General features: G+C 43.4%; 1 protein-coding gene across 4 annotated transcripts in view; it reads right to left on the bottom strand.

Moving 5' to 3' along the window:
* Positions 1 to 15,751, bottom strand: part of SNTG1 (syntrophin gamma 1) — a 335,889-nt gene extending 320,138 nt beyond the window's left edge. The window contains exon 1 of one of the 4 annotated variants that reach the window (XM_032125031.1): positions 15,456 to 15,751. The gene's annotated coding sequence lies outside the window, so the exon portion shown is untranslated. Of the gene's footprint in view, positions 1 to 3,343; positions 3,389 to 15,451 lie in introns of those variants that run through there. The other 3 variants (XM_032125012.1, XM_032125003.1, XM_032125022.1) reach the window with 3 other exon arrangements.
* Between the last annotated feature and the right edge of the window lie 382 nt (positions 15,752 to 16,133).

Below are 16,133 nucleotides of genomic sequence, written 5' to 3'. Positions count from 1 at the left end.
GCAAAAAGCTTGATGTAAAATTCTACATTGTAGATAAGACAATCTGAAAAAAATCGTAACAGACCAGTTTAACCACCAGTTGTTCACACAGTTTCTGACCAGCCTACAAACCACACCCACTCACCTCTGTTTAGTTAAGACAGGTTCACCATTCCTTTCTTCCAGCAGTACAGTAGTTTGCTATGCTATTTTTGGACTACACACTCTGAGGAAGAGAGTATGCACCATAACAAAAGACCAAGATCTGTTTTCCAAGGGAGGAAGCAGGTCAGCTGTGCAGTCATCCAGCACTGCCCACTCATTGGAATGCTCATTGCCCACTCCAACATTTCATGAGCATGATGGTGACTCAGAGAGGAGCCAGTGAACACCAGAATCCATGTCTTCTTTTTGGGTCTCCCTATACCACATCTTCACAGTCTGGGGTTCAAGAGCAAGAAGTCTCTTAACTAATTCACTGCGCTTTTTAATTCACTGTACGTTCAAACTGACGTGTAATTTCTCTTGATCAAGCTGTTCAATTTTAAGTCCTTTTCCTGTATTTTTAAACTAAACTCTTGACACTTTGAATTTTCAGTTGCTGAACAAATGGAAACTGATCTAAGACCAAGGACCCTAACACCTATCACTGCCACAACTGCCATCAAATGCTGAAGATTCCTCTGTAAAGAAAACAGGGATGCCTCATCAAGCTGAAAGTAAATTTCCAGGTAATCTGCCTTTATCTGTCATGTACTAAGGGCAGATGTCTAAAAACATTCATATCAAGCATCTGCAATTTCACTGAAGAAATGTATATTAAGTAGTTTAAAATTAAATAGTCAAGTGTATTTATTGAAACAAGAAACACTATTTTCATGCCCTGAGCCAGGATATATTAATACACAGCAGTATGCAATCAGTAAATATTATTATTGGATTAACAGGACAAAAATGTGGAAGAAGGAAAAATCTCCATTATTAAAAGAAATAGGCATTAAGATCTCACTGAATTATATAAAGCTATTCCTACAAAACTACTGAAAATGAACCACTGAAAAAAAATTCTCATTTAGTCTTCAAATCAGTTCCAGATGGAAACCATCTGCAAGCATCCTAGTAGAAGTTAAGATGACAACTGAACGTTATAAAGGCAGATTTTCAAGTAGAGCATTTTTACTTTCATAAGGGACCGAAAAACATGTATTCTGGAAATTTCAGGCAATTCAGACAGTGATGGGCCTGTAGTAAGAACAAAAACCCCAGTAAGCTGCTAAATGCAGTACCTAATGCTTGGCTTTACTAAACAAAATCCTTGAAAAAAAAAGAGAGGTTCAGTTTGATGTGAGGGAGCCAGAACTAGCAGAGGCATGTAAAGAGAAGATTTAACAGGCCAGGAAGATGATCCTCACTTGTACTTCTGAATAGATTTGAGAAGGGTATGCAGACTGAGAAAGATTATCTGAAAGAAGAGTCAATTTCTGTACAAGCACAGGCCAGTCTCTACTTGTAATAGAAGCCACATGAACATCCAGCCATGTAATGTGGCTGCTCTCATGATCAAAGATGGTTTTATTATAAATTTCCAAATTCCAGGGCTATCAAGGCTGAAAAACACATGGTGTACCATATTTGACACACATATGATATTTATCTACTACAGACATTTATCTACTCTGAACACATGTATACACACAAATATATGTGTAAAACATACTGTCAAGCTGTAAGCCAGTAAAGGATACAACAGAAATACTGGGGGGGAAATCATAAGTGTGAAGCTCTAAGTAGGAACCATCCTCAGAAGTATCAGAATGAGCTGTTCTCAAATTACCAATTTTGTCTTTGCTTCAGGGAAAAATTGGCTGAAAAGCAAAAATCATGCCTTATGGCTATTTAAAAGAAATATATTCTCTGTATGTATGTATCAGTAACCAGAAATAGACACAAATGCTAATCCTGAACTTTTACAGATGAGTTGGTAAGTCTTTTCTATCATGTCACTTCTATCGTGATGCCACCTTTATCTCAAAGAGGTGCCATCTGTGCTCACTGCTGTACATACAAACAACAAAGAAACATTCCCCACGCACCACTTCTTCCCTGAATGATGTCACTTTATATCATTGTATCACACCATTAAAGGACTATTATGCTGAAGATCTCACAGGCTTCCCAAAAGCAAGTCTCAGAACTACGAATCTCATAAATAACCATGACTAATCACATGCTCTCCTGCAAGATACCAACCAAGAAGATAGCCAGGAAAAACCTAATGCATCGCCTTCCTGGTGCTGATTGCAAACACAGGAGCTTCTGGCATGATGGGCCACGACATGCAACATGGGAGATAGGAAGGGACATGAGTAATGGCTGTGAGGAGAAACAGAGCCCAAGCTTTTTGGGGCAAAACACCCACCCCCAAATGTTGGGTTTGCCACAAGCAACCACCTGCAGCGTGTTCACTGACCTGTAGCAGAAATATTGTGTCCAAGCTTTTAATAGGAGCACTTTACACACTGGGCAGCTACTCACACAGAAGGGACCATCATACAACTAATTTCACACTTCAGAAGCTGCCTTGAGTATTTCAGTAAATCAAAGGCTTCCCAGACTGATGAAAACTGAGCATGCAGTGGAAAAACATCCTCCCCATGGCTGAGGAAGAGCTGATTCAGTCACACATCATGCCTGTCCTGCTCTTGCAAAACACCTGCACTCTTCTTCCAAGTAACAGTAGGCAGGCTGCTATGGAGATCAGCAATACAACTGCCATGAGGATTACCCCAAGAACCACTTCTCTGCAGAGAACAACATACAGTGTCTCCTTTCCAGAAGCTACAGGACTGAGAAGCCTTCTGATTGTGTGCAGCAGTACCCTTCACTTTAGATATCTGCTGCATGTAACACACCAAGTTATTTTTATAAATTACTGCTTCATGGATTTTTACTTCCCAATATTTTAGAGTTTTAAACATCATTCTGAAGATTTGATTTGCAGACTCTAGAGGAACCCCCATCCTAAATTGAAGGCCACCGAGATATGACTGTTGTGGTTTGACACTGGCCAAAATGCCAGGTACCCACAAAAGCCGCTCACTCATCCTGCCCTGCCACAGCTGGGCAGAGGAAAGAGAAAAAAATTAACAAAGGCTTCATGAGTCAAGATAAGGACCGGGAGAAAACACCCGAAGGGCAAAACAGGCTCAACTTAGAGGTACAAAGTGAATTTATTACTAACAGAGTCAGAGAAGGATAATAAGAAGTAAAATAAGCCTTTAGAACACCTTTTCCCCCCAGCCCCTCCCTCCTTCCCACTGACAGTGCAGGGAGACAGGGCAGGGGGGTTTGGTCAGTTCCTCACCTGAGGATTTTCTTCCATTACTCAGGGAGAGGAGTCCTTCCCCTGTGAGACTGTGGGGTCCCTCCCATGGGAGAGGGTTCTCCATGAACTTCTCCAGTGTGGTTCCAATCTCAAGAACAGCAGTCCTCCCAAAACTGCTGCACCGTGAGTCCCTCCCACAGGCACAGCCCTCCCAAAACTGCTGCGCCGTGGGTCTCTCTTCCACAGGCTGCAGTCCTCCAAGGACAGGCTGCTCCAGCCTGGAAGCAGGGCACCCTCTCTCCACTGGATCTCCCACTGGATCACAGCCTCCCCCAGGCATCCACCTGCTCCAGCATAGGCACCTCCCCCACAGGCTGTGGGTGGATCTCTGCATCCCCCGTGGATCCCCATGGGCTGCAGGGGCACAGCTGCTTCACCATGGTCCTCACCGTGGCCTGCAGAGGAATCTTGGCTCCAGCACCTGGAGCATCTCCTCCCCCTCCCTCTCCACTGACCTTGGTGTCACCATGTTGTTGACCCCCACATGTTCTCACCTCCTCCTCTTCTCTGACTAGAAGAAGAACTGTGTGCCCTTTGTTTTGATTTTCTTCTAAAATATGTCATCACAGAGGTGTTACCAGCCTCTCTCATTGGCCCAATTTTGGCCAGCAGCATGTTCAAAGCCGTCAGGGATTGGCTCTGCCAGATACAGTGGAAGCTTCCAGCAGCTTCTCACAGAAACCATCTCTGTGGCCCCCGCACTACCAAAATTAGGCCGAGCATAATCAACACAATGTGCAATTGGTACATACAGTTATTCCCAATCTAGGGAACTCACTATGCTGGATAAATTTGCATAGTCTGAAACTAAAAAGTCAAACACTGCCCCCTACTCTAGGCCTTGCATGGGCCCCAGAACTGTGAAAACAATTGGCATGTATTAGAGACCATAATTTTTGTTGTCTAGCATTACACTGTAGTATTTAAAATAATGTTTTCAGGTTGTTTATCATGATTTCTAAATACAAGAGTGTATTTCAGATGTGTGGTGTTAAGAAAATCTTCCAAATAAAAGATGGTATTCATGTAATTCAACCTTCTTTTTAAGCTAACAAAAAGCTTTGACAAACAGATGGGTTTTGACCACAGGTTTTGAACACATAGCAGGACAGTTTATACACTCATAAATACATATTACTACTATGTAGTGTGTGTTTTAAAAATGAAGGACTAGCTTTTCCCACAGTAGCATCTCGAGCTATTTACATGCCATAAACCTGCAGAAAATTACATTTAGCCATAATTGCAGAACTTCAAAGTACTTCACAGTTTTTGTGAGCTTCTGAGCAGAGTTTTTTTCAGGACTTTAAATGCCTCCAGAGAGAGATATTATATGTAGGAAGATCTAAGGTACTTGTTGCGATCCAGAAAAGACAATTCTGCTGCCATAAAATGAGGAATATAAGTTAAGCTTGTATATTGCTTTGTAACTGAAGTAATATTGATATTTGATCCATGAAAGCAACCTCCTTCTCATCTACTTTCTCTGAAGCAGAATTAGTATTTAGAAGGCACAGAGTCTTATTTTTATATTTTTACAGTTTTCCCTAGAGGTGCTTCCAGCTTTTTTTTCCAGATCTACTTGTTGGAAAGTAAGGTGCCCAGACAACTTTCCTACAGAAATTAGAATTGTGAAATAAGGTTCGTAACTCCACAGTCTCTTCCAACTTCTGAACACTGTAGAGTCTGTTATAAAAACACACATATGTAGGAAGCCAAATTTATCGCAGAATTCATCTTAAGACAGAGGTACATGTATGCACGTGTATTGCAGGTCAAAAAGAATGAGAAATTCTGATGATGCCACTTTTGCCTCTCTCCTAACATAAGACAGCACAAGAACCTCAACAGTTTCCTTGCTGCTTCTTGTGCACTTTGAGGCCAACCTCAGATAGCCCAAAAATCCAGAGCATCTCAACTACAGCCACAGATGTACCTGCAGAAGGGAGTAGTCCATCTAAGGATGCAACTGAACTCCTGTACATGAGTTCCTGCTTTAAATATCAGGAATTCATGGAACTTTTGGAGAACAGTGACCTGAATACAGCCTTACCCAGACATTTCTCATTTGGAAAGGGAATATGTTTCTGGTAGAATTCTTCACAAGCAGCCGGTCTGTATTTCAAGGATGCAATTCTGGAAATTACTGAACAACTGCAGTCTTGGAAAGCACCACTTTCCCCTCAAAAACAAGGACAAAAGCTCTCTCATCAAACATCTTGCTTCTGTCCTTCTGGCAGTTCTCTCTCTGCTTTGTCTAGAAATGCAACTATTCACCTTTTCCTCTTTTCAAGGGTCATATATGTCCTTTTTCTATCACAGCATAAAGAATGAAAAAGCAAACCCACTATATTTTACTGCCTTCTTTCATGCAGCCTGGCTAGATCTTTATGACTCCAGCTACTTGTGATCTCAGGCTCGCAGTTCCGCAGCCATCAAAAACCTGTAGAGAAGGCATACAGCTGTATACACACAGTGGTCAGTACCATCATTCAGTAGCTAGCAGGGGAAATGTTATGTCTTTTTGTACTCCTGAAACGAAAAGAAAGATTCTGGATAATGTTCTTGTAATTTTACAAAAGGGAACTGATGCCCAAATATTTTACTTTTCATTTCCCAAAAATGTTGGGGTTTTTTTCCACAAAAAATGCCTTTGCTGCAGTTAGACAAATACAGCTAATATATAATAGTAAAGATTTAACTGCAAAAGCAAAAATCAAGTCTCATTTCAAGGAGAAAAAGTCATGGACTCAGTCCTGTAAACAGGACTTTATAAACAGGGTTTATAAAGAATTATATATTAATCTCAATAAAGAGTTTTACATAGATACTCAGAAGCACAGCACAAAAAACTACAGAATCTTAGACCTGAGAAAACAATCAATTGGGTATAAGATGTATCACATGAGGGAAAAATGCTTGAGATTAACCTTGAGATTTTCATTTTAGAAAGAAGTATTGTAGCATCATGAAGAGGTTAAAAAAAGGCAGTAAGATGTAAATGAAAGGGCATGTTTTGCAGAAGCATAGTGACAAATGGCAATATCAAATCACTGTTAACAACTGGATTTCTCCATTAATCAAAGCATGCAATGAATACTCTTTGCTCCACCTACCAAAAATCAGAAGGTTTAGGGTTTTTCTAAATTAACAAAAAAATTTTGCAAGCTTAAATAACATTGAAAACATGGAGAATAATACAATATATAATCACTGATCAGTAAGATCAACTCTCCCTTTGGAGATTAAATAGGTTATTTAATGTAGTGAAAAGGAAAGCTGATAAATAAAACAGATTAATAAACTGAAATTTAAGCAATTTTAATTAAGACATCCCAAGGAAACAGCCCAGACAGCGCCACAACTGCATAAGACAGTAAGTTGTGAGAAGAAGCATATGATGAACTATTACTACAAATGCTTAAGAATTAACTAGCTGAAAGACTCATGACACAGTGTAGAAAGAAATTATCTACTTGTGCATTCCATTATCCAGGAAGGTCCTTTCTTATCTCACTGAGCTAAAATAAAATGAGAGGTGATCATCATCAGATGCTGTCATAATTTCTATACACACTGCTTGGAACTGCCTCTAGCACAGTTGCAGCATGCTTCCTCCAATAAAACTCCTTCACAAACGTCACTGGTTTTGACAAAGAAGTTGCTCCAGCTGAAAAAGGAGCAGAGTGGCTATTTTTGCATTTAGGTTAATGGAGTTGCTTAGTTTGGGGACAGGGAGCCCTGCCAGGAAATGCACCCCTGGAAGGGCCCTATCTTGCCCCATTCATAATGGGTCAACCACGCCAGTTCCTCAGCACTGTAACCCCAGTTTGCTCTTGCATCCATTTCTCCAGTTGTTTTTGAAAAGACTACTTCTATGTTTTACATTTTTATCTTCTACATTTTACCTTTGCATTCTGCGTCCATGCAGCTGCTTCATAAAAAAACCCCCCACATAACTCACAGAATGAGAATGAAGGCACTCCAGACATTAAAACCTGTAGAGACACAGGTCTGATGCTGACTTTTACTCAAAACCTACCTTCGGTGAGGAACCCTATACATGTATCCGTGTGTGATTTGTTAGTTGAAAACAACTGCATTGCACTGACCCAGCTCTTACACTGTCACATAAATGTTTGCCGTTTAATAACCAATTAAAACAGTTGTGAGAAGAACTGTTTGCTGCATTCAGGGACATACAGCTGTGATACCAACTGGTAATGGATACAGGCAGACAGCTGTGAGTGACGAAACCTAGAGCTGCAAGACAACTGTAGAGCTGATGATTTCCCCCCCTCTTTTCACTTGAAAAAAATCTGATTAGCATAGATTAGTTCTCAAATCCTGTTTATAATGTATATAAAATTGTTGCAGCGGGGATTACTGCAACAAGTAAATTTCAAACCAGGAGTCCCGTGGAAAGCGAAGTATATATGGGCAGATTCGTGGTAGATGTTTCAGAGATGTTTATTTCTCCAGCCGCATGGCCGGGGCTCAGCTCAGGAACTCCGCAGTCACGGGACCCCAGGGTCCTTGGCGTTATCAGGGAACACAAACCAACCAATGGGGAACACAGGTGACCAGGGGCAGGGAAACCCCGTGTCTCCCCCTCAGGGCCCCTCTCCCAGGGCTCCATGGCAGGGGGAGGGACCCCAACACCTCACCCGTTTAATTTTAATAAAAGGAGAATGAAAACAACTGGATAAACATAACAAGAACAGTTTCAAGACAAAACAAGCCACCCTCCTGAGTCTTTAAATGTCCAATCAGATTCTGTGGGACATCTTAGGGCTGACAGAAGGGAGACAGAACGCTCCGGGCATGCTTTGTGGGGAAACTGAGGCAGGAGAGGGTTTAATTTCTTCCCTCCCTCTTTTCATCCCCCCCTCGGCATCAGAGAGGAATTGTAGGGAAATGGAATTGTATAGGGAAGCCATGGGGTGAAAAACGGATTAGGAATAAATTGGGGATAGGGTAAACTTAGGAAAGGGTTCATACTGAGTATAGGGTAAAAGGGGGAAGTAGGCTGTGGGTAGGGAAGCTGCTGGGATGGATATTGTTTATAATTTTGTGCATAACAGCTGCCTTTGACTAGAATACCCCCAAGCCCAGTAACATTTGCTGCTCGTAAACCCTTCTTTCCTTGCACTATATCAAACTGTACAACTTCCCCATCTCCTACACTTTGCAGGTAATTTTTAGGGTTATTCCTTTTAATGGCAGTTCTATGGATGAATAGATCTTCCCCTGTATCATCTCGTGTTATGAATCCATAGTTGTTTTTTACATTGTACCATTTCACAGTTCCTGTGACTTTCGTGGCTACAACTCCTCCTATCACGTGCTTGCGTGTTCGTCGTGGCTGCTGGTCCCGTGTGGCCGCCGTCTCGCCGACTCCGATGTCTCGGCCAGGCCCCCGCGTTGCGGCTGCTCCGCGCTCTCCGAGCGGCGCTGCTCCGGTGCGTGTCTGGGCTCTGCGCGGCCCCGCGTTGTCATCACCGCTGGCTCCATGCCCTGTGAGCAGTTCTGCTCCGCCAACTCCACGCTGCCTTGAGAGCGGCCCCGTTTCGGCTCGGCGCTGCGCTGCGCGGCTTCTCGTGTCGCTGTGGGAACCGCCGCTTCTCCCTCCGCAGGGCTCTCCGAGCCGTGTGCTCAGAGCGGCCTGCCACGCCGATGCCCGGTTCCTGGCTGCTCGTGGCCCATGGCACCCGCGGCGCCTGCGGCATCGCTCCCTCACTCGCGGCTGCATGGCCGGGGACCCCGAGACAGGGATGGGGTCCGCGATAAGGTGCGGGCTCCCGAGGGGGCCGGGCGCATCCAGTGCAGGCACCTCCGCCGGCACGGCTGCAGTCATGTGCTCCCGGGATGGCTGCCGCACGGCCTCGGCCACAGGATAAGTATGATCTTCTGCTTTAGGGGTAATGGGACCATACAAATGCTCCTCAAGAGCTTCCCTGATTATAAGGTATGCACGGAAAGCTTCTCTTTGATCCCTTACTTTATCCCATATCTCGTCCCAGAAACACCCCTCACAAGATACAGGAGGTTCGATATCAAAAAGTAAGTCTCGAGAAATATAGGAGAACCTTTTGAAAAGCCAGATGAAAAAATGTTCTAAATCTCCCGGTTCCAATACTTTCTTGTTTTGTTGTTCAAGGATTCCTTTAACTTCTAGGTACATTTCTTTCTGTGGCTCAGAGAGCCCCATTTCCCACGATTCTTCCATAGTCCAGAGAGAATATCCAAACCAAGATGAGAAGAGAGAGGTCTAGAGTGGTTATTTTACTCACGAATTGTCCTCAGGGATCGGTATCTTGCCCGCATTCCTCCACCAGTTTGTTGCAGCGGGGATTACTGTAACAAGCATATTTCAAACCAGGAGTCCCGTGGAAAGCGAAGTATATATGGACAGATTCGTGGTAGATGTTTCAGAGATGTTTATTTCTCCAGCTGCATGGCCGGGGCTCAGCTCAGGAACTCCGTAGTCACAGGACCCCAGGGTCCTTGGCGTTATCAGGGAACACAAACCAACCAGTAGGGAACAAAGGTGACCAGGGGCAGGGAAACCCCGTGTCTCCCCCCCAGGGCCCATCTCCCAGGGCTCCATGGCAGGGGGAGGGACCCCAACATAAAATTATAGGAGAGAGAGCAAAGAGTTCTCTTTCAAGCATAATTCTAATGACTTTACTTCTTTAGGGGTCAAAAGCAAGTCAAAGAAAATCAATGTCCATTTGTGTTGTTGAAGCTGAAGCATACAGTTCATTATTCACAACTGTTAAAAGAGTCAATCAAAACATTTTGCCATCTAGAGAAACTAGAAAAAGCTATCTCGCATAATTATGAATGAAGATATATTTAGCATAGCAAATGCAAAACAGCAAAGCATTTCAGAAACAATTCTGTAATTAAGAATCAGTGCTTTATATTAAGGCAAATATTAACAGCTACATTAAGTATGAATATCAAATTTTTAAAAGATTTTAGAACATTCCCTAGTTCTTAGTATTATGCCTGTTGAAATAAATTACATTTTCACACTAAATTCAATAAAAATAGCAAAATAGTCTTTACACCAAGAAAGAATCAGAGGATATGATTACTATCACTCATGATAGTTGTCATTTGTACAAGACTGAAATTCCCTTTAGTTTTTGACAGAAAGTGGAAGAAATATGAATGTCATAAACAGCACTCCCATTCTAACTTCTTTATGCTTAGCTGTATCTTAAATAAATTTAACACAAAAAGTGGAGGGGGGAAAGGCATGTGTTTTATTTTATTCAAACAGCCTTTACTCACACTTAAATCTGAGTCTATTTGAATAATTTGACCAAAAGCAATATAAAATTTACTTAAAATGCTATTTCCAACATCTTCAACATGAAACCAAGTACACTGTTCACTATTTGAAAAAACACATTGAGAATGAACAAAAAATAAAATAAAGCCAAACTTTAGAATAATCTGATTAATAAACTGTTCCTCCTCGGATGTTATCTGAGAAGCTCCAAGCAATGAACACTTCAGAAGTGCTTGATGTTTATCAGCTTTAAAAGCACACCTTTGAACCAAAATCTCAACCAACTAAGGAATGAACACCCAAATCTAAGAGCAAGGAACAAACTTCATAGAAAAAAATTTAAAGTTCATCCTTGTTCCAGATGATAACCACCTGTGGAACTCAGCAAACAATCAATTGTACCCATGGCATCTCTGAAGCCGTGAGTTCTTTCACAGACTCGTTATCCATGCAAGTGTTAAAGCAGTAAAACATTGGTGCCTTCACCTCAACCACATCTTACACAGGAATTTCAGTGGCTGTTGAAAAGCACCCTGTGAGCACCAGTGTGGTACTTTCACTCTGTTCCAAGCTTTATTCCACACTGGGAACATCCACTGCCACCATCAGGGCATGACTGTTTCTGCCGTGCTCAGTTCCTGGCATGGGGAACCTCCTGCTTTGCACAGTGGAACATACAGCACAGCCTTTCATAAACCATCCATTTCTTATCTCTGAAGTGCCTAAGTGGCACAGCAAACTGTGTCCAGCAGTATCATTTATCCATGTTCTGGCCTCATGTGCAAAACTTTAATCCCATTTTTTAGAATATTGATTTATGTTAAAAAAAAAAATTACGTATATTTATATATGTAAGTCAAAACTATTACTACTTTCACATAAGTATCACAGTGAAGAACTTTCATGGCTTTGCCCAACATTACCCAAAATAAACTGGAGAACGAATCATAAAATTAATCTCATCCCAAACACTCTTCTTGATTAGTTTTCCTCTACTCGTTACTTTAATAAATTGAAGAGAGCAAGTCCCCAGGAAGCAACCCAGCCCTTGGCTGCTGCAGCACCAGATTCATCACACAACAGAGCGTTCCACCTCTTTTGGCCAATTCAAGCTAATTACTGAAGATAAGGCTTAGAGCCCCAAACGACAGTGACAGCCACACCTCAAGTGTGCAGTGGGAAAAAGCTTTGTTTCCATATCACCTAGCTCCTCTCCTTCCTAAGGGGTAGACACATCACCTGCTAAATCAATCTCTCAAGACTAAATCAACCTCTCAAGAAGAATAATAATTTCCTCCTTTATTTTCCACATAAAGATAGGTGTGAATTTCCCTGGCTGTGTCTCCACTGCATTCCCTACTGTTGACTATAGCTGTATCTTTGAGACATGACCTGTTTTGAGTTCTGGGTTTTGGGGGTTTTTAAATGTATGCTTTCTCTCTTTCCTCTGATCTGCAACAGGAATGCAGAAAATCTAGGTTGGCCACCACAACAGTAAGGCTTTCTGACTCTTCCAGTTATGGCAGATAAAACTCTGAGCAAATACAGAAGTTTGTCTTCACAGTCTGCCACTGTGAGCCAGTGTCACAGCATACCGCCAGAGGTGCATGTTGATGTAGCAGACTCCTATTGGGATTCAACCCCACCACATTCAGGCCTCTCTCTGGAAACCTGAACTGACAGCACAGCCATGGGAAGGGCCAAGAAACATGATACATTAAATCCATTTGATGTTTCTTATCTTTCACCACAACTCTTCAGCTTTTTAACAATGAATGCAAGCAGACCTGATGATGACTTCCAGGAAGAAATATTGACAGCTCAGGCACAAGGACCAGTGCTAAGTTACAAGCATGAAGAAATGGTACTTATTTGAGCACTTCAGAGGGAACTGAGAGCAGACTACAGCTCTCATATGTTTGTCTTAATATTCAATAAGAATATTAAGAATAGAAATAGGAATGACACACTCAGCTGGGTTGGGGCTGACTAGAAAAATCATGTTTAACTGTTGGTGGTTTTAATTATGCTTACAGGTTTTTCTGTCAGTTCATGAAAGCTATGCCCAACAAGCCAAAATGTATGTCTGAGCAAACAACAAAAAAAACTAGGAAAGAAAAATAATTCCTGAGCTTACCCTGAAATTTCTGAATCAAGGTCAACAATCTTCTCTATTAAAGAGATTTACATAGACTTAAAACAAAAATGCATACTATAAAGTTGAATATAGTGTACTTTGGAAATTTCCAATTTAAAAGATACAAGCCAAGTGGGATAGAGAACATTAAACAGGATTCTAGAATAGCCTTACAGTAAGGTGTGTGATGGCCACTCCTGAATTTGTAAAATTAAGAACTACCCACATTGTAAAATAAAGTATAAATATGCAGGCTTTCTGACAAGTACCAGGTAAAACATAAAGAAAACGTGTGAAGGTAAAGGAGATTGATTAATATCTTAGAAGGGGATGTTTTTAATGATGTCTTTAAAGACCTCAAGTCTTACCTTCCCCTTTCTTTTCAAGTTTCTAACAGAAAAATCAACATTTCTTTTTTTTCTCTCAGACCTTGTGAAAACTCGGTTCTTTGCCACGTAAAAGAGGGAAAATCTGACTGTAAGTGCAAGTCTAGAGCACCATGTTCTTTAATTCAGTGATGGGGACCTTCATTAGATTATCTCATCGCTATGGGACAAGATACTGTGAAAGCCAAATGATAAATCATTAAATTATGTTTTCTTCCTCTCCAGGCAAAGAGTGAGTATAGCATTAATATAGCATTAGAAGGGCTAAAAAGGAAGAAGAGGGTCTTCAATATGCATCAGAAGTGACAAAGCTAATACAATTTTTAAACTCCATTTATTTGTATAATCAGGCATAAGCACTTACTTAATGCTAATTGTGGAAACCTCGAATGTAATACATAGCCCAAATGAATTCCAGATCACTGCATGCTTCAGTGTTTCATGATCTCCCTTGCACATGCCTAGTGAAAGCCTGCCACTCTGCAACAGAGGAAGGAATTACTACAATAGAATCAGAGGCAGAGTTTGCCAAAAACTATACTTTCTTTGATATGAGACAGAATAAACTGTGTTTTAAGTAACGGATAGGTTTGCATGCCACTGTCTAGCAGCAGTTATTCTGATTGTGTTTCACAGAATTGTCAGAGAGTCAGAACTATGAACAAACCACAGGAACATTCTCCATAAACTGCACTGAAACAAATGACACTCCCTTCAGCCAGCTTACCCTCAGTAATCTCCATCCACCATTATGGGAAAGGATTAGTTTATCTTTCAGCTATAAACTTTTATTAGTTACATGTTCACCATACTGACATCCCAACACTTTTTAATCTTATCGTGTCAATCTTGCATCTACATAAAAACGTGTATTTCAGTGCATAAAAAGATCTCTTGCTGCTGACAACTCAAAGTGCATTAACCTGGGAATCCTTGAGATTGCCACGCACACCCACACACTTCTTTCAGTAGAGATCTCACTGACTGGAAAAGAAAATATCCCAAACTCAACAGACATTTCACATACAGTGGCATTTCTGCAGAAACACATGTTTCCAACACTGCAACTTTTACTTTCATCACTATTATCAAGTTATTTTCCCAAGTTATTTCCTACACACATAGCATGCCCAGTGCCCCTGCTGAAACTACCACATTGACTGAAACTGACTGAGCTCCTAGTGAAACATCAGAGCTTAGCTATAAATCTGTGTAAATACTTTTATTCTGTGGTGCTTACATGTTAGAATACAACATGCATCAAGGTCACTGTAACAGATTGCAGTTTTCAGGCTCATAGAGAAGACATTGATGAAATCAGTAAGAGCAAACTTAATTAAACAGTGTCTAAAGTTCTGCCTTCTCCCAAACCTGCCCAGAATTCACACCTCTATTCTCTGCATTTCAGAGTCAGGTCTTTTCATAGGTACAGGAAGGCAGGCAGCTTAGCTTAAACGCTATCACTGCTGAAAGGTGAACAGAATTCTTTCTTTGCAATGTGACAGGTCTGCTCTGAGCTCTCCGAGTTTTTAGCTGGAGATTACAGCCCCATGGGCCTCTTCCTTTGAAGTGGAGTTCCTCGAGAGCAGAATTAGTCCCCTGCCTATAACCTGTCCTCCATACAGTGAAATAAATTACAATCAACTTTTTGTTTCATTGCCATGTCAAGTATAACAATAAATACCCACAGGCTAAAAGTAAGCAAACAAACAAGGCTGGACAAACAATAACCTCACAGCAAGAGCATTCCAAAGAAAATCACCAGGCAGGGCACAAGAAAGTTAAAGGCATAAAAATCAAAACTCTGGGTTCTCTATCCCAATCCCGAAGTGTGTATGAAAGGCTAACAACGCATCTTGCCTCTCTCCCACAAGAAGCACTGACGGAAAGCAATTAAGGGACTCCTGCAATTTAGTTACAGCCCAGCAAAGAGGAGAAGGAATTTTACATCACGAAATGCCTGTAAGAAGGCATCATCTTTTACAGTTGCAGAAGTGGGAAGCACTGGGACACGGAGCTTCCTTCCCGGCTATGCACCGGAGCACCGCACCAGCGGGATGCCCGCAGCGGACTCCGGCGGAGTTGGAGCGCGGCTCCGCTGCAATCCCGGCCACCAATCCCCCGCACCCCAACCCCCGAGACTGCCGCTGGCGCCGCCGACCATCCTGCCTCCGAACTGGGAGCAAGAGACCAGCAGCTGCAAAAAAAGAAAAAGTCACTCGAGAGGAAGGGAACGCAGCGAAAAAGAAGCAAGCGCTTACTTGCCTATACAGCACCGCCGGACAACCTCCTCGCAGCTGCTGAAACGCTGTGCCGCTCGTCCTCCTCCCACCGCTCCGTGCTAGTTCCAAAATAATTCCTCCGGGCGCCGGCACATCCCCGGGCTCAGCCGAGGAGCGCAGGGAGCCCGGCCGCTTCGCCCCCCCGCCCGGTGCCCATGGTGTCAGCCACAGCCCCGGCAACTCGCGCTCCTTCCCGCCGGTGCTGCCTCGGGGCGGGCTGCCGGCTAACACGGCATCGCACCCCGGCCGCCGCCGCCGGCTCGAACTCCGCCGCCGCGCTGAGGGGCACCGTGGGGCTCCCCGCGCCCTTCCCGGAGACGGAGCGGGGGCGCCGGGCGGGGGCGTGCGGGGAGCAGCGCCGCCCCTCCGCGGCGGTGAGCGGCCAGGCGAGGCGCGGCGAGCCGAGGGGAGGCGAGGTGGCGCGGCGCCGCCACCGCGGCCGCAGCCAGGCGCGGCGATGCCGGCCCCGCCCGGGACCCTCGCCCGCCCCCCCGCCGCTCCCGGGGCGCTCCGTAACGCCGCCCCGCTGCCGGCGCCACCAGATCCGGTGACGCGCAGCCCTCCCCCGGGCCGGCCCCCGCGCCGGAGAGGGGCGAGTGGGCGGCGAGGCGGGAGTCGCTTCCCACGGGCAGCGCGAGGGTGAGCTGGGACCACCGGGTGA

Source organism: Corvus moneduloides, chromosome 1 (genome assembly GCF_009650955.1).
Source record: "Corvus moneduloides isolate bCorMon1 chromosome 1, bCorMon1.pri, whole genome shotgun sequence".
NCBI classification, from domain to species: Eukaryota; Metazoa; Chordata; class Aves; order Passeriformes; family Corvidae; genus Corvus; species Corvus moneduloides.
The sequence above is the reverse complement of the archived record's forward strand: the minus strand, read 5'-3'. Positions and strand labels throughout refer to the sequence as shown.